General features: G+C 42.8%; 1 protein-coding gene across 5 annotated transcripts in view; it reads right to left on the bottom strand.

Annotated features, from left to right (window-relative positions):
• Positions 1 to 20525, bottom strand: part of CACNA1H (calcium voltage-gated channel subunit alpha1 H) — a 531346-nt gene that overhangs the window by 172897 nt on the left and 337924 nt on the right. The window lies entirely within an intron of this gene.

The raw sequence follows: 20525 nt of genomic DNA, 5'->3' as shown, positions 1-20525 counted from the left end.
CAGGATATATATATAGTGGTTATACACCTCTCCAGCTCTATCTGTATACTGCTGCTATCTCTATAGGATCAAGATATATAGTAGTTATACACCTCCCCTCCAGCTCTATCTGTATACTGCTGCTATCTCTATGGGTTCAGAATATAGAGTAGTTATACACCTACCCTCCAGCTCTCTCTATGGGATCAGGATATATAGTAGTTATACACCTCCCCTCCAGCTCTATCCGTATACTGCTGCTGCTTTCTCTATGGGATCAGGATATATAGTAGTTATACACCTCCCCTCCAGCTCTATCTGTATACTGCTGCTGCTTTCTCTATGGGATCAGGATATATAGTAGTTATACACCTCCCCTCCAGCTCTATCTGTATACTGCTGCTTTCTCTATGGGATCAGGATATATAGTAGTTATACACCTCCCCTCCAGCTCTATCTGTATACTGCTGCTGCTTTCTCTATGGGATCAGGATATATAGTAGTTATACACCTCCCCTCCAGCTCTATCCGTATACTGCTGCTGCTTTCTCTATGGGATCAGGATATATAGTAGTTATACACCTCCCCTCCAGCTCTATCTGTATACTGCTGCTGCTTTCTCTATGGGATCAGGATATATAGTAGTTTTACACCTCCCCTCCAGCTCTATCTGTATACTGCTGCTTTCTCTATGGGATCAGGATATATAGTGTATTTATACACCTCCCCTCCAGCTCTATCTGTATACTGCTGCTTTGTCTATGTGATCAGGATATATAGTAGTTATACACCTCCCCTCCAGCTCTATCTGTATACTGCTGCTTTCTCTATGGGACCAGGATATATAGTAGTTATACTCCTCCCCTCCAGCTCTATCTGTATTCTGCTGCTTTCTCTATGGGATCAGGATATATAGTAGTTATACACCTCCTCTCCAGCTCTATCTGTATACTGCTGTTTTCTCTATGGGAGCAGGATATATAGTAGTTATACACCTCCTCTCCAGCTCTATCTGTATACTGCTGCTTTCTCTATGTGATCAGGATATATAGTAGTTATACACCTCCTCTCCAGCTCTATCTGTATACTGCTGCTATCTCTTTAGGATCAAGATATAAAGTAGTTATACACCTCCCCTCCAGCTCTATCTGTATACTGCTGCTATCTCTATGGGTTCAGAATATATAGTAGTTATACACCTACCCTCCAGCTCTCTCTATGGGATCAGGATATATAGTAGTTATACACCTCGCTTCCAGCTCTATCCGTATACTGCTGCTATCTCTATGGGATCAGGATATATAATAGTTATACACCTCCCCTCCCAGCTTTGTCTGTATACTGCTGCTTTCTCTATGGGTTCAGAATAAATAGTAGTTATACACCTCCCCTCCCAGCTCTATCTATATACTGCTGTTATCTATATGGGCTCAGGAAATATAGTAGTTATACACCTCACTTCCAGCTCTATCTGTATACTGCTGCTATCTCTATGGGATCAGGAAATATAGTAGTTATAAACCTCGCTTACAGCTCTATCTGTATACTGCTGCATCCATCTCTATGGGATCATGATATATAGTAGTTATACTCCTCCCCTCCAGCTCTATCTATATACTGCTGCTACCTCTATGGGATCAGGATATATAGTAGTTATACACCTCTCCTCCAGTTCTATCTGTATACTGCTGCATCTGTCTCTATGGGATCAGGATATATAGCAGTTTTACTCCTACCCTCCAGCTCTATCTATATACTGCTGCTGCTAACTCTATGGGGTCAGGATATATAAAGTAGTTATACACGTCCCCTCCAACTCTATCTGTATACTGCTGCCATCTCTATGGGATCAGGATATATAGTAGTTATACACCTCCCCCTGTAGCTCTATCTGTATACTGCTGCCTCTGTCTCTATGGGATCAGGATATATAGCAGTTATACACCTCCCCTCCAGCTCTATCTGTATACTGCTGCTATCTCAATGGGACCAGGATATATACTAGGTATACACCTCCCCCTGTAGCTCTATTTGTATACTGCTGCTATCTCTATGGGATCAGGATATATACTAGATATACACCTCCCCCTCCAGCTCTATCTGTATACTGCTGCTATCTCTATGGGACCAGGATATATAGTGGTTATACACCTCCCCTCCAGCTCTATCTGTATACTGCTGCTATCTCTATGGGACCAGGATATGTAGTGGTTATACACCTCCCCTCCAGCTCTATCTGTATACTGCTGCTATCTCTATGGGACCAGGATATATAGTGGTTATACACCTCCCATCCAGCTCTATCTGTATACTGCTGCTATCTCTATGGGACCAGGATATATAGTGGTTATACACCTCCCCTCCAGCTCTATTTGTATACTGCTGCTATCTCTATGGGACCAGGATATGTAGTGGTTATACACCTCCCCTCCAGCTCTATCTGTATACTGCTGCTATCTCTATGGGACCAGGATATGTAGTGGTTATACACCTCCCCTCCAGCTCTGTGCCCATGGATTTAAGGATGGTACCAAAATGTGGAGCAGCAGTGTCAATCAGATTTGGTGAAAAGATAGTACTGCAAAGTCCACTCATTTAAAGGCACGTACACATAATGTATGTTACTCAAGGACGCCAAGTAACTTACAGAACCGGTGACGCTATGGCCCAACAGTCAGATCCCCTGGTTAAAGTTGCAGGATGGTTCTGCACATAGGATAAAGTGGCGCAGCTTCAGTTGTGCACAAAGTGACCTTAGAAGCACATTTTCTCCGCATTGTATCGCCGAGTAGCACAGATCTGAGGCCGACCACACCATGACCCGAGTACCTGACATTCTAGAAGAGATGGAAACCAGTAGACCCCAACCAGCCACAGAAAGTACTGAAATATTTCTATCTCTCCCAAACTGGTCAAAAAAGATTCCACCAGGAGGATGAAGTCAATTACGGGGCCGTTTCCATTCAGTAAGAGACAACCCCCACATGTGCGTCTCCGCCGGAGGCCTCCACCATTACACACAAATTAGAAGCAAAATTGACTTTTTTTGATGTCACATTATGGGGTTTAAGCATTGGTGTAACCGAGCCAGAACAATGCCTCCCTGGAGATTTTACAAGGGAAATGTCCCAAACTGGGCTTGGCTTATCTAAGCTTCACCCCAAATAGGGCATTTAGGGGTGGTTATGGGTGGTCTTGGGGGGGGGTAGAACCACATGCTGTGCAGCAGCAACGCAACAAGTCTTGTCGCTTGAGAGGTCAATTAATATGCTAATATTTAACCCCTTAGTGACCACCAATATGCCTTCTTATGGAGGTCACTAAGAGGCCTTATTATTTATTTTTGTTTTGTTTTTCTTTTATTTGGGTTGGGGGGAGAAAATTTGTTAATAATTTATTCAATTGTATGTGTGGTAGCCCTTGGGGGGTGTATGGTAGTTGGGGTGTTGCTTCGGTAGATGAGGGGTTAACCCTCTAGTTTGTGACGCCAGGCTGAGGGCTAGTATGCTGAGGTAATTCTCCGGCTTATCGCCGCCCTTCCCAGTAACGATAGGTGCATGTATAAAATGACTGAAGGTCCACAAGGTAGCTGAACTTGGATAAACTTTACTTAAATGCTTGCGGTACATCCAATGCACAGTAACAGTCTCAGGAATACAGTCTCTATACAGTTCAATGACAGCTGTTGCGGACCTTGACTTCCGATATAGTCTGAGAATTTAGGGTAGTTTGCGAAGATCCGTCCGGATTTAGGGGATAGATAAGGTGCGGTGATCCTGCAGAGTGCTTAGGGATTGATACACTCACGATTCTGAATAGATCAGCCATTGCCGCAAGGCTCAGGCCTAACTCACTACAGAAGATAGCTGCGCAGATCCTGCTTGTTTGACAACCCGGGAACAAGAGAGATGCTTACTGCTTGGCTGCACAGGAACAAGAGAGCGCTTACTGCTTGGCTGCACAGGAACAAGAGAGCGCTTACTGCTTGGCTGCACAGGAACAAGAGAGCGCTTACTGCTTGGCTGCACAGGAACAAGAGCTAGCAATGGCCGCCACTCCCTTATATGGGCAGGGGCAGGGCCGCCTTTTACTGGTCCAAGCAACTGTCACTCACCGTCACAGGGAGTGATGGGTGAAATACGTCACAGGGACCTCCAAAGGTCCTCAAGCACAAAAACCATAGAGTTTACCTGACCACGTGACCCGCAGGTCTTGCTACACTCCGTACAAGTAATTAACCATTTATATACATTTATACAATCCTTTATATATAAATCCTAATTAATTACTAGATAACTAATACCTAGATGAGAGGTGACCAGGGGTGGACTAGACAATAAGGACCCCACGTCCTAGGGACTCTGGCTATGGGGACCTATACACACAGGTACCGGATAGGTAGCGGTACCGGGACACCACATATGTATTGAAGGTGTATTATTCAATTGTATGTATTGAAAACTGTTTTTGTTTAAATAAAGAAATAAAAATAAAGAAAGAAATAAAAGAGGCCTTATTATGACCCGTAAACCTTTTTACAGTAGGGTCAGAACTTGAAGATGCGGGGCCCCCAGTGCAAAATCCATAACTATAATGTTTCATTAGTACTGGTCTCCTTATATAAGAAAAAGAGACCTAATGGGGCCCCTTCAGGCTCCTGGGCCCGGGTGCAACCATACCCTATAGTTACGCCCCTGGTTTTCATAGGTATCACAGGAGCTTGACTGTCACATGACCGTCGGGCTGCCACTTTCAACTAGTGGGATGCTGAAATCTCTGAACCTGGTAAGATTAACCCATTTCATGCCACAGCTATATTATGAACAAGGCATTTAAGGAGTTTCTGCCAGGGCTGTGGAGTTGGTAGATAAATGTTCCGACTCCGGAGTTTTCTGTACTTCCAACTCCGACTCCCCGACTCCGACTCCTCTGTATTAATATGTGAATGTATTTTATACATTCCTTGAAGGAAAGAAAGGCAACATACATGTCTTTACCACAGGACTACTGGCTGGGAAGCCAACAGTCTACTGTATTGAACAGTTTGTGTGCTGATCTGCTGCTGAAGATAGGGCAGTGGGAGGATCAAGGAAGGGGCATTTATTATAAAACATGATTTCCCTAGTAGAATCCCATAGTCATGTTTAAAGTTTAAAGGGGTACTCTGTCCCTAGACATCTTATCCCCGGGATCGCCGCTGCGGCACCGCGCTTTCATTACTACACAGAGCGAGTTCGGGGGACGGATATAGAGCGATTCAGTGGATGGAGCAGCGTAATGTCATAGCTCCGCCCCTCGTGACATCACGGCCCGTCCCCTTAATGCAAGTCTATGGCAGGGGGCATGAAGACCGCCACGCCCCTTCCCATAGACTTGTATTGAGGGGGCTGGCCGTGACATCATGAGGGGCAGAGCCATGACGTAACGGTGCTCCAACCCCTGTATCGCCCGTCATTATGCACAGAGCGAACTCGCTCTGTGCAGTAATGATAGCGCGGTGCCGCAGCGGCAATCCCATTGGTCCCCAGCAGCGGGACCCCGGCGATCTGAGATCTTATCACCTATCCTTTGGATAGGGGATAAGATGTCTAGGTGCGGAGTACCCCTTTAAGCTAACAATCGAGTTTACAAGTTTTTATAGCCTTAGCTGAATGGCAGCAGTTTTTCCAATGGTTTACAGCGTCAGTCTTGAACTATTGACCCTCCATTCCCTTCACTTATACAATGGTCTCTAGTCCTGCAAAAAACATATTTCCTTAACCCCTTATCAGTGAGAGGCTAGATTACCCATGGGTTCCCTGTAACAGCAGAACACAACACTATGGAAAGTATAAGTATTGCCGCTCTTAATTGTGCGTTGCGTGCCATATAGTAAAGCACATGGAAAGCATGCTTCTTCACAGTCACTTAACGTGTTCATTTTGCGGTTACGTGAGGCACTGTATGCATTGGTCTTTATTCTTAAAGTAGAGAAGTCATTAATTATAACTTTTTGTGAATTGGGACATTTAAACTTGCTTTTTTTTTTTTTTTTTATTCCAATCTAAATTTAGTAGGAGTCGGAGTCGGTGCATTGTTTGCCGACTCCGACTCCAGGTACCGAAAATTTCCTCCTCGACTCCGACTCCACAGCCCTGGTTTCTGCACAGTTTTTCTGCATCGGCAACCTGACAAAACAACAGGATTTCATGGCAGTCATGGGCCCTAATGCAAAAATTAGTGGGGGGCAGAGAGCGCCCTCTCAAATGGGGAAGAAAGTAGCTCCAACAAAGCCTGGGCACTTCTATGGGCATCTTTTATGGTCAAAGCATTTTATGGAAAAGAAAAAAAAAACAGAGACAAGGGAGTTTTGGCAAAAAATATTAAAATATATAGTTTATTGAGATGCTCTAAAAACAACACATATGTATGAGGAGGAAACAAACATCAAAAAGCGGCATCACCGGACATACTAAGAATGATCTTGATATAACAATAGGAGAGGTGGGTATATGTAGAGGTAAGGGTACCTTACCTATATATAGATAATGGCACTTGTGATACATCAATAATTGAGCAAAATTAGCATAAAGTCAAAAAAGTGCCATATGCTATCAGTCATATACAGTACAAAAAGCAGTGCAAAATACAGAATAAAAATGTGTGGTAGGGCCTTGGGGGTGTAGTGTAGTTGGGGTGTTGCTTCGGTATATGAGGGGTTAATCTAACCCCTGTCACTCGTGACGCCAGGGTGAGGGTTAATACGCTGAGGTAAATCTTCGGCCTATCGCCACCCTTCCCAGAAACGATAGGTGCGTGCTTAAATGAATGAAGGTCCACAATAGGGATGAACTTGAACTTGTATAAACTTTACTGAGGTACTTGCGGTACATCCAATTAACAGCAACAGTCTTAGCAATACAGTCTCTACCTAGTACGGCTGTGATTGACAGATGCCGCAGACCATTAGCTTATCCAATGACTAGTAGAATTAGGATTGATGCAGAGATCCGTGCGGATTTAGGGGTCTGTTTAGATCCGGTGATCTTGCAGACTTAACAGGGATTGAGATAACTCACAGTTTTGTAAGATGGCCGTTGCCGCAAGGCTTGGGCCTAGTCACTGCTGATGACAGCTGCGCAGATCCTCCTCCATCAGCAGCCCACGAGGAAAAGAGACTGAGTAATGGCCGCCGCTCCCTTATATGGGCAGGGCCTTTTTGGATTGGTCCGAGTCAGCTGTCACTCACCGTTACAATGCATGGTGGGCGATCACCTGACTTCCTCCAAAGGTCCTTGAACCATAAACCATAGAGTTTTTGGAACGCATCACATGACCCGCAGGTCCTGCGACACTACGACAAGGTAAGTACACTTTATATACATATATACACTTAGAATTTGAATAGTTTTAACTATTAAAGGGGTGACTAGGGGCTAACTATTGATGAGGACCCCACCGGTACCTAGGGACTCTGACTTTGGGGACCTCACCACAAGGTAACGGATGCAATCCGGTACCGGGAGAACACAAATGACATGTACAAACAGTACCCAAACACTACCCAAGTGGTATAGGGCCGGGATGACGCCACTCCAACGCGCGTTTCAGCATGCTGACCTTCGTCCGGGAGAGTTATGCTAAAGCAGTGGTCTCCAAACTGTGAACGTCCAAATGTCCTATAAAAACCCCATAAAAAAGAGTGGAGCAGAGAGAAACCCCTAAAATCAGAGGACGGAAGTGGCTTCCCCAAACTTCGGGAACCTCTATGGGTATCTTACGTGCCCACAGTCTTCTATGGAGGCAGAGTTACGCTATAGCAGTGGCCTTCAAACTGCGGCCCTCCAGGTGTTGCAAAACTACAATTCCCAGCATGCCCGGACAGCCAACGGCTGTCCGGGCATGCTGGGAGTTGTAGTTTTGCAATGTCTAGAGTTCCACAGTTTTTAGATCACTGGTGTATAGAGCCCAAGAGCAAAGGGCACCTCTATGGGCATCTTACATGTTCACAGCCTTCTATGGGGCAGAGTTAGGCTACAGCAGTGGTCTCCAAACTGGTAGTTGTAGTTCTGCAACAGCTGGAGGTCCATGATTTGGAGACCACTGTATTAGGGTACAGAGCTCTAGGATTATCATTAGGAAATTCAGATAATCCAGCATCTCTATGGGTCTCGTGAGATAGTCCAGGACCACTGTCAATGTAAAAATATTCTTCTCATATAGCAGAGCTGAGTGTGTGCTAACACTACACCCCGACTGAGGTGAGGCAGATAAGGCGCACATAAATTAGGACGCAGACACAGGAATCCACCCCCCTCTGCCAAATGGGCCTCAGTCCATCCCGATCCATCAGAGATGTCCCCATTAAATATAGGATATAGTGATTTGGGGCTAGATAGCTGCCAGAGGTGCACTCCAGGCTCCAAGGTGTGCCCTAATAAGGAAGAAAACCCAATGGAGGACGCTCTGCCGTCTCCGCAAAGAAAACTTTGCTTTTTTTTAAAATTTAGTTCTTTTATTTTATTTATTTTTTGTAATTCAGACATGATGGATCTCTGCCCGGAGAACGCCTCGCAGTGAAGGACAGCAGATCCTACGGTGGGACCACCCATGCTGCCTTGCAGCCTAAATTCACCCTTACTACAGTATGTCCCAATGTATGTACGCCATACCAAAACCACAGGGTCACATGACCTGTGAGTAGGGTTATCACCTTTCTTGCAAAAAAAAATTTGTATAATTAATTATATATGCGTGACATCACAGGATACATATACTGGGAAATTTTGTCCTATTCTGACCCCTATAACATTTTATTTCTCCTTTTTTGCGCCCCGATTTGTAGTTTTTAACAGGACCGTTTTTGTTTTGATGTGACTTTTTAATCGCTTTTTTATTTATAAAAAAAAAACTATTTCCAGCAAATACAGGAGTTGCAGTTAGTTACTAACTACAACTCCCAGCATGGCCTGATACAGCCTGTGGATCAGCAGCTGCCCCAAATATAAACTACAACTCCCAGCATGTTGGACTATATAGTAGTATATAGTATAGGTCAGTGTTTCCCAACCAGGGGTGCCTCCAGCTGTTGCAAAACTAAAACTCCCAGCATTCCCTGATACAGCCTGTGGCTCAGCAGCTGCACCAAATGAAAACTTCAACTCCCAGCATGTTGGACTATATAGTAGTATAAAGTATAGGTCAGTGTTTCCCAACCAGGTTGCCTAGAGCAGTTGCGAAACTTCAACTCCCAGCATGCCCGGACAGCCGTTGGCTGGGAGTTGTAGTTTTGCAACAGCTGGAGGCACCCCTGGTTGGGAAACACTGACCTATACTATTTACCACTATATAGTCCAACATGCTGGGAGTTGTAGTTTTGCAACAGCTGGAGGCGCTCTGGTTGGGAAACAGTGACCTATACTATATACTACTATATAGTCCAACATGCTGGGAGTTGTAGTTTTGCAACAGCTGGAGGCGCTCTGGTTGGGAAACACTGACCTATACTATATACTACTATATAGTCCAACATGCTGGGAGTTGTAGTTTTGCAACAGCTGGAGGCGCTCTGGTTGGGAAACACTGACCTATACTATATACTACTATATAGTCCAACATGCTGGGAGTTGTAGTTTCGCAACAGCTGGAGGCGCCCCTGGTTGGGAAACACTGATTGATACTATATACTATTAAATAGTGCAACATGCTGGGAGTTCTAGATTTGCAACAGCTGGAGGCACCCCTGGTTGGGAAACACTGATTGATACTATATACTATTATATAGTGCAACATGCTGGGAGTTGTAGATTTGCAACAGCTGGAGGCGCTCTGGTTGGGAAACACTGACCTATACTATATACTACTATATAGTCCAACATGCTGGGAGTTGTAGATTTGCAACAGCTGGAGGCGCTCTGGTTGGGAAACAGTGACCTATACTATATACTACTATATAGTCCAACATGCTGGGAGTTGTAGTTTTGCAACAGCTGGAGGCGCTCTGGTTGGGAAACACTGACCTATACTATATACTACTATATAGTCCAACATGCTGGGAGTTGTAGTTTCGCAACAGCTGGAGGCACCCCTGGTTGGGAAACACTGATTGATACTATATACTATTATATAGTGCAACATGCTGGGAGTTCTAGATTTGCAACAGCTGGAGGCACCCCTGGTTGGGAAACACTGATTGATACTATATACTATTATATAGTGCAACATGCTGGGAGTTGTAGATTTGCAACAGCTGGAGGCGCTCTGGTTGGGAAACACTGACCTACACTATATACTACTATATAGTGCAATAGTGACCTATACTATATACTACTATATAGTCCAACAAGTTGGGAGATGTAGTTTTGCAACAGCTGGAGGCACCCCTGGTTGGGAAACACTGACCTATACTATATACTACTATATAGTCCAACATGCTGGGAGTTGTAGATTTGCAACAGCTGGAGGCGCTCTGGTTGGGAAACACTGGTATAGCATATAGTGCAACAATCCACAAGCTGGAGGATTGGTTGGATAAATACCGCCCATTGCCTGGCTGGTATTTTCTATATAAAAATACCGGCAGGGTGGACAAAATACCGGGCAGGTGGCAGCCATAATGTTAGGATATCTATTATTGGCACACCACAGCAGCACAAAGGGAAGACATAACCCCTATAGGTCAAACCTGTGCAGAGGAAAAGTTGACCAGTTGCCCATAGCAACCAATCAGATCACTGCTTTCATTTTTAAAGAGGCCTGTGAGAAGTAGAAGAAGCGATCTGATTGGTTGCTACGGGCAACTGGGCCACTTTTCCTCTGCACATGTTTTGATAAATCACCCCCATAGTTTTATTGCGAATTCACTATTAAACGCGTGCGAGGCGCCAAAGTGTGTGACATATTCTGAATGTGTAACATATGTCTTCAAATAATGTTTTATATTAATATTATGTTTGATTGGAAGAAAAAATCTAAACTAGGGTGTGTGCACATCCAGCACTACAGACATCATCTGACAAAGATAAATCCCCCTCCTGTATAAACCCAATAGACAGCGCTCATTGCTGGGATGGAAATTATTATTCATCGCTGGTAATTTAATTCTTCGTGTGTTCGGAAAAGTAACAAAACCCCAATGTGTTCTTAATAATAAGAGACAATGGTACAGAGGCCGAATATTGTCCTATAGATCTGATCTGTCCCATAATACACTGCTCAAAAATATAAAGAGAACACCTAACACAATGTAACTCCAAGTCACTGACACTTCTGTGAGATCCCACTGTCCACTCAGGAAGAACACTGATTGACAATCAATTTCACATGGAACAGACAACAGGTGGAAATTATAGGCAATTAGCAAGACACTCCCAATAAAGGAGTGGTTCTGCAGGTGGTGACCACAGACCACTTCTCAGTTCCTATGCTTCCTGGCTGATGTTTTGGTCACTTTTTAATGCTGGCGGTGCTTTCACTCTAGTGGTAGCATGAGACGGAGTCTACAACCCACACAAGTGGCTCAGGTGGTGCAGCTCATCCAGGATGGCACATCAATGCGAGCTGTGGTAAGAAGGTTTGCTGTGTCTGTCATCGTAGTGTCCAGAGCATGGAGGCACAACCAGGAGACAGGCCAGTACATCAGGAGACGAGGAGGAGGCCGTAGGAGTGAAACAACCCAGCAGCAGGACCGCTACCTCTGCCTTTGTGCAAGGAGGAGCAGGTGGAGCAATGCCAGAGCCCTGCAAAATGACCTCCAGCAGGCCCCAAATGTGCATGTGTCCACTCAAACGGTCAGAAACAGACTCCATGAGGGTGGTATGAGGGCCCGACGTCCACAGGTGGGGGTTGTGTTACAGCCCAACACCGTGCAGGACGTTTGGCATTTGCCAGAGAACACCAAGATTGGCAAATTCGCCACTGGTGCCCTGTGCTCTTCACAGATGAAAGCAGGTTCACACTGAGCACATGTGACAGACCTGACAGAGTCTAGAGACGCTGTGGAGAACGTTCTGCTGCCTGCAACATCCTCCAGCATGACCGGTTTGGCGGTGGGTCAGTAATGGTGTGGGGTGGCATTTCTTTAGGGGGGGGGGGGGGGCGGACAGCCCTCCATGTGCTTGCTAGAGGTAGCCTGACTGCCATTAGGTACCGAGATGAGATCCTCAGACCCCTTGTGAGATCATATGCTGGTGCGGTTGGCCCTGGGTTCCTCCTAATACAAGACAATGCTAGACCTCATGTGGCTGGAGTGTGTCAGCAGTTCCTACAAGAGGAAGGCATTGATGCTATGGACTGGCCGCCCGTTCCCCAGACCTGAATCCGATTGAGCACATCTGGGACGTCTCGCTCCATCCACCACAGACTGTCCAGGAGTTGGCAGATGCTTTAGTCCAGGTCTGGGAGGACATCCCTCAGGAGACCATCCTCCACCTCATCAGGATCATGCCCAGGTGTTGTAGGGAGGTCATACGGGCACGTGGAGGCCACACACACTACTGAGCCTCATTGGGACTTGTATTAAGAACATTACATAAAGTTGGATCAGCCTGTAGTGAGGTTTTCCACTGTGATTTTGAGTGTGACTCCATATCCAGACCTCCATGGGTTCATACATTTGATTTCCATTGATAATTTTTGTGTGATTTTGTTGTCAGCGCATTCAGCTATGTAAAGACGAAAGTATTTCATACGATTAGTTCATTCAGATCTAGGAGGTGTTATCTTAGTGTTCACTTTAGTTTTTTGAGCAGTGTATCATCAGAGAGACCTGATCAATTATCATTATACTAGTTATATTCTTGTATATAGGGAGCAGTATTATAGTAGTTATATTCTAGTAAATAGGGGGCTGTATTATAGTAGTTATATTCTTGTACATAGGGAGTAGTATTATAGTAGTTATATTCTTGTATATAGGAGGCAGTATTATCGTAGTTATATTATTGTATATAGGAGCAGTATTATAGTAGTTACATTCTTGTACATAGGAGGCAGCATTATAGTAGTTATATTCTTGTATATAGGAGCAGTATTATAGTAGTTATATTCTTATACATAGGGAGTAGTATTATAGTAGCTATATTCTTGTATATAGGGGCAGTATTATAGTAGTTATATTCTTGTATATAGGAGCAGTATTATAGTAGTTATATTCTTGTACATAGGAGGCAGTATTATAGCAGTTATATTCTTGTACATAGGAGGCAGTATTATAGTAGTTATATTCTTGTATATAGGAGGCAGTATTATAGTAGTTATATTATTGTATATAGGAGCAGTATTATAGTAGTTATATTCTTGTATATAGGAGCAGTATTATAGTAGTTATATTCTTGTATATAGGAGCAGTATTATAGTAGTTATATTCTTGTATATAGGAGGCAGTATTATAGTAGTTATATTCTTGTATATAGGAGGCAGTATTATAGTCGTTATATTCTTGTATATAGGAGCAGTATTATAGTAGTTATATTCTTGTACATAGGAGGCAGTATTATAGTAGTTATAGTCTTGTATATAGGAGGCAGTATTATAGTAGTTATATTATAGTTGTCAGTGTTGGAGTATCTTGGGCAGGGATCCAGTATCTGAGACTGAAGGGGGATCTCGTTGTTTTCTATTCTAACCAAGTGTTGAATTCATGTCCTTAATAAATCGATGTCATGAGCTTGTGGTGAGGACTTGTATTCCAGGGCTGGTGGGAGGCTGCCTTGCTGTTTCCTGTGAAGTATATTGGTTTACAGAGAATCTAATTAACATTTGGTTCCAATAAGAACATTAACACGTGTTTTTAGGAGAATATACAAGTATTTAAGTTGTAATAACAGAACTCGGGCCCATGTAGTTTTACTCTCTTCCCCTCTGAAACTTGGCCAGACCTCATTTTAGTGAAGGGGTTTCCCACTTACATGTAAATAAAGCTTAATAACTGTATAAAGTGTTTCAGTTCCTCGCTTCTAAGACCTCTGCTTGCTGTAAGTGAAAGGGAGCATTATTGTTTACACCCAGAGGTCGACGATTTAAAGGTGTTTTCCGGGGCCAGTGATTAGCTTAGCGGGCTGTCACTGAAGCCCTTCTTCAAGGGTGGGGACTGGAGCGCACCAAGGATGGATGAGTAGCCGCCCCCCCCCCATAAAGGTCCCAGTGGTTGGACCCCCGTAGTCAGAAACTTTTCATCTATCCTGTGGATTTTTATTTCCCCAGATTATTCCTTTAATATGTCTAAGAGCTGAGAGTTGTTACCAATCTAGACCATCCTCTGCGTGTAAAAGGGGTACTCCGGTGGAGTTACTATTATTTTTTTTTTAAATCAACTGGGGCCAGAAAGTTAAACAGATTTGTAAATTACTTCTATAAAATATTAATCCTTCCAGTACTAATCAGCTGCTGTATACTACAGAGGAAGTTGTGTAGTTCGTTCCAGTCTGACCACAGTGCTCTCTGCTGACACCTCTGTCCATGTAAGGAACTGTCCAATGTTGGAGTAAATCCCCATAGCAAACCTCTCCTGCTCTGGACAGTTCCTGACACGGACAGGTGTCAGCAGAGAGCACTGTGGTCAGACAGAAAAGAAATTAAAAAAGAAAAGAACTTCCTCTGTAGCATACAGCAGCTGATAAGTAGTTGAAGGATTAAGATTTTTAAATAGATATAATTATTAATAGAAATAATTAAAAAATCTGTTTAACTTTCTGGCACAAGTTGATTTAAACATTTTTTTTTCCATCGCACTCCTGTCCTAATGGTTTGTTTTGCCCTATTCTAAACTTTCATACACTGTGTAAATTGATACACAATGTAAATTAAAAAAGCACAGTATCTAAACTTTTATTTACACGATTAGCAAGTGCCCTCTAAATATTTTTAGATATATGAAACAAATATATTATATATAAATAAATAATAATAATTATAATAATTATAATTATTATTATTATTATTAATAATGATACACACTCATATGCTACAATGACAAAATAGTTTCTTTTGGAGGCCTACACTTAGACCCCATGGCGGTACCTCAAAGTGGAAAGAATTTTGGGGGTTGGAAGACTGAATGTGAATGTTTTTTTTAGGGAATAAGAGTTTATACAGCATCTGCTGCGGATTTGACGCTACGTGTTCAACGTTGTAAAATCCACAGTGAACGTGCTATGTGTGAATAGACCCTGAACCTTTCAATTTCTCTACAGAGTAAGGATTCTTTTTTTTCTATTTAACTGCACTCTGAGCATAGTTAATTAGGAAAAAAAAAACCTCCAGAATTACCCATCGAGGCCAGAGTGAATAGAAGTGAGTGCGATCAATTTGAAAGGCTAGTGCATGCAACGTGCCCTCACTCCAGTGAGTTCTGGCTCCCCAGGATCGCCATTCCTGAGACACTTGTACACATCAGGGGAACTACTTGGACAACATTGCTTAGAACAGTTGTCTTCAAACTGTGGACCTCCAGATGTTGCAAAACTACAACTACCTGCAAGCCCGGAAAGCCAACGGCTGTCCGGGCTTGCAGGGAGTTGTAGTTTTGCAACATCTGGAGGTCCACAGTTTGGATGGAGACCACTGGTTTAGATCGAGAAGTCTTGGTGGTCTATAGGTAGCTATAAGTGACTTATCTACAGGGACAGATACCATGCTTCACCTCAGCCAAAATGCCGAAAACAAGGTCAGTGCCTCCATGTTTCAGCACCTGGAGTAACGTTTCAAGGCGTTCCTTATGAGACCATCAAGGTCAGTGCCTCCATGTAGTGGCACATTGGTGAGTGGCATTTCAAGCCAGAATACCTGTCATGATCTTGTTAAATGTTATAATCCTCCCTGTTCACTGCCCCCATCATGATAAACCACCCCCTGCCTTTATTTTTAGTATTTTTTAGTTTTCTACCTTGATCTCGTTCTGTATTTTCTGCTCAGTCAGATTCACAGACTGGGAAGGGGCGTTCCCCAGCAGGCGTGACATCATCTGAAGCCATACAGGGGAGAACTTCCTCCCTCACTCTGCTACACACAGCTAAGAGCAATTCAGTGTGAGATGAGCTATGATTGACTAAGGCAGCACACATGCCCCTCAGCCCTCCAGACTGCATTTCCTGATTTTGGACTTCTGCCAGGCCAGCAGGAGTCCAAAGTCTGTGTAAGAGATAGGGGGAAATGTAATGTGCTCTGGACAAGTAGGGAGACACCTAGTGGCAGCTTTTTAAAAACACAAATAAAACATGGAAAACTTTTTTTTTCTTTAAAACAAAGTACATTAGAAATATTTTTTATTTACCATAAGGAGTGTAATAGTAAGAATTAGTTTTAATGACAGTGCCCATTTAAGGCAGAGGGAGAACTGAGCACTTTTAGGTCAAATCAAACGTTCCAGATTTCATAAAGAGTTTTCTTGCTCAGATGTTTACAGCCATGTGGAGGACAAAACGGGTTTGGGTAAATATGGTGCCCCCCATCCATCCTCTTTACCCACAAGTTTGGGGATCTGTTCCCAGTTGTCAGTTCTGTGAATTTTGTTGCATACGTAGAAGTAATAAAACCAATTTGAAGTTTGTGTTGCGCTGACGGACAAGTCACTTCATGCCTACATCGCTACACGGAAAATTATACTGACATCTCATCAGGATGAAACTGTTTGTACAATACAAAGCAATATATGAAGTTATTATTCCTGAAATAAGCTCCTGCAGCGTCTGATTATAGACCTCGACGCTTGGTGAGAGCAGCAACTTTCTCCAGTAATTCTATGTCTTTGGTGCCTTCTTAAAGGCGACATGCATCCTAAGCCTTGCCTATATCAGGCACAATCACCATCACTTGTCCTACAGAGCCATCTGTTTTATTCCAGCACAGCTGCATCCAGGTGAGTCATGTGAACACCAGTGTAACCCACAGAAAATCAATGTTTAATGTGTCAGAGGAAGTGGTCATTCCTGGGTCAGCTGACTTCCTGTGAACTACAGGATGATATCATCATATATTAGATTGCTCCTGCCAGCTCCCAGACCCCTCCCAGCTTTATTTGTATACTGCTGCTGCACTATATATATATATATATATATATATATATATATATATATAATCCTGATCTCTAAGGGATCAGGATATACAGTAGTTATACACCTCCTGCCCAGCACTATCTGTATACTGCTGCTGCTATCTCTATGGTATTCGGATATATAGTAGTTATACACCTCCCCTCCAGCTCTATCTTTATACTGCTGCTGCTATCTCTATGGGATCAGAATATGTCGTAGTTATACACCTCCCCTCCCAGCACTATACTGTATACTACTGCTGCTATGTCTATGAGCTCAGGATATATAGCAAATATACATCTCCCTCTCCATGTTATACACCTCCCCTCCAGCTCTATCTGTATACTACTGCGGTCTGTATGGGATCAGAATATATAGTAGTTACAGCCCTCCCGCCCTCCCCTCTAGCTCTATTTGTATACTGCTGCTTCTATCTCTATGGTATACAGAAATATAGTATTTATACACCACCCCTCCAGCTCTATTTGTATACTGCTGCTATCTCTATGGGATCAGGATATATAGTAATTATACACCTCCCCTCCAGCTCTATCTTTGTACTGCTGCTACTATCTCTATGGGATACAGAAATATATTAATTATACACCTCCCCTCCAGCTCTATTTGTATACTGCTGCTATCTCTATGGGATTAGGATATATAGTAGCTATATATACTGACCGCTATACATTGCAGCTCTATCTTTATACTGCTGCTGCTATGCCGACCCACCAGTCAATTTGGCTGGGAGTAGTAGGGGGGCTCATCCAATTCAGACACACTGACATGATCGCTGCTCTTAATCGTAGCAAGGCAACAATGTCACCAAACAACAAGACCACTCGATGACTTACTGTAAAAAGGGGTATTTGCAGTCATTAATGGGTTAATTATAATGACAGAATAATCTATGCATAATTGTTAAGAATGAATAAGGGAAGAAAAATATTACCTAAAAATATGATCTTCAGGAGCGTGACTAGTGATGACCCCATAATACTACTACTATACCGTATATAATCCAACATATAATCCTATATAATCTCCCGATCCTATAGGCACGCTGACGCTTTCCTGTACAGTCAGATTGTGCTGGTCACTCAGATGATGCAATCGATTTCTCAGGAATCCTCAGTCAGGGTGCGGAAGGAAAAGACAGTTTTCCTTCAGTGTTCGGAGGATTTTCTCCATTTTAGGGGATATCAGACGTGTTTATATTAAGAGAAAACCCAGTAACAGCCGGTGTTTATCTCAGTTGTTTCTGCAAAACGACAAATCGCACTATAGCTCTTCTAACATAGAAACACGTCTTCCTATCCGAACCCGTCGCTTACATCAAGGTATAGGATGAGTGATACGGATTGTCATCGGCATTGTCAAACCTGCAGTGGAGCAGAACGACCCCCACCGCTTACAATCCACGTAAAATGGTTTCCTTAACTGTCATACAACACCAAATGTTTCATTCCAGCACAGCTTTATCTATGTGTTTCATTAATGTAACTGGGTCATGCTATTACCTGCTCTATCTGTATACTGCTGCTGCTATTACTATGGAATCAGAATATATAGTAGTTATACATCTCCCCTCCAGCTCTATCTTTATACTGCTGTTGCTATCTCTATGGGTTCAGGATATATAGTAGTTATACACCTCCTTTCAGCTCTATCTGTATACTGCTGCTGTCTCTATGGGATACAGATATAAAGTAGTTATACATGTCCCCCCCCCCAGCTCTATCTGTATACTGCTGCTATCTCTATGGGCTCAGGATATATAGTAGTTATACACCTTCCCTTCCAGCTCTATCTGTATACTGCTGCTGCTATCTCTATGGGATCAGGATATATAGTAGTTATACACATTCCCTTCCAGCTCTATCTGTATACTGCTGCTGCTATCTCTATGGAGTAAGGATATATAATAGTTATATACATCCCCTCTAGCTCTATCTGTATACTGCTGCTATTTTTATGAGATCAGGATATATAGTAGTTACACATCTCCCCTCCCAGCTCTATCTGTATACTGCTGCTATATTTATGAGATCAGGATATATAGTAGTTATACACATCTCCTCCAGCTCTATCTGTATACTGCTGCTGCTATTTCTATAAAATCAGGATATATAATAGTTATATACATCCCCCCAGCTCTATCTGTATACGGCTGCTATCTCTATGTGATCAGGATATATAATAGTTACACACCTCCCCTCCAGCTCTATCTGTATACCTCTGCTATCTTTATGAGTTCAGGATATATAGTAGTTATACACCTTCCCTTCCAGCTCTATCTGCATACTGCTGCTGCTCTCTCTATGGGATCAGGATATATAAGTTATATACATCCCCTCCAGCTCTATCTGTATACTACTGCTATCTTTATGAGATCAGTATATATAGTAGTTATACACCTCTCCTCCAGCTCTATCTGTATACTGCTGCTATATCTATGGGGTCAGGATATATAGTAGTTATACACCTCCCCTCCAGCTCTATATGTATACTGCTATCTCTATGGGGTCAGGATATATAGTAGTTATACATCTCCCCTCCAGCTCTATCTGTATACTGCTGCTATCTCTATGGGATCAGGATATAAAATAGTTATACACATCCCCTCCAGCTCTATCTGTATACTGCTGCTATCTCTATGGGATCAGGATATATAATAGTTATACACATCCCCTCCAGCTCTATCTGTATACTGCTGCTATCTCTATGGGATCAGGATATATAATAGTTATACACATCCCCTCCAGCTCTATCTGTATACTGCTGCTATCTCTATGGGATCAGGATATATAATAGTTATACACCTTCCCTGACACTGGGCTCATTGCATTTCTTCTGTTTTTGCTGAGATTTTCCCAAAAAGTTTTAAAAAAATGATTATATTTTACTGCAAATGTGGAATTTTTACCAAGACTTTAAAAAATCACAGCCCACAGCCAAAATGCTGAAAAATGTGTGAAAAATGCAGAGAGAATACAACGTGTGAACACTAAAGGCTTCTAATCTGGAAAAATACAACTCATTTGTTATTCTAAGAGAAAGTACTTTATCCTAATGGAAATATTTCTCTAAAAAAACTCACTCTGAAAAAGAAAATGCATAAAAACTGCATACAATGTGAACTTATAATTATATTCAGTTCACCTTGGTGTCCTCCAGCACCAGCAGCCTAATTAGATGACCAAGTGCAGTGATCAAACTCTACACCCTCAGCCAGAGGATTCATTCGAAATGTAGGCAGCATTACAGAACCACTTCAGTGATGAATTCTCATTTATAATTGAGCCTATCCCGTGCCTGTGACTGTCAAATCAACAACAGGTAAGCACAAGGCATACACAAGAACCTCCATATTATACTCTATTCATAGCCTATGCTGCATTATATAAGCCGGTGTTTCCCAACCAGGGTGCCTCCAGCTGTTGCAAAACTACAATTCCCAGCATGACCAGACAGCCAAAGGCTGTATACTGCTGCTGCTATCGCTATGAGATCAGGATATACAATAGTTATACATCC

This window comes from Hyla sarda, chromosome 8 (genome assembly GCF_029499605.1).
Source record: "Hyla sarda isolate aHylSar1 chromosome 8, aHylSar1.hap1, whole genome shotgun sequence".
NCBI lineage: Eukaryota > Metazoa > Chordata > Amphibia > Anura > Hylidae > Hyla > Hyla sarda.
This window is presented reverse-complemented; position numbering and strand designations above follow the sequence as displayed.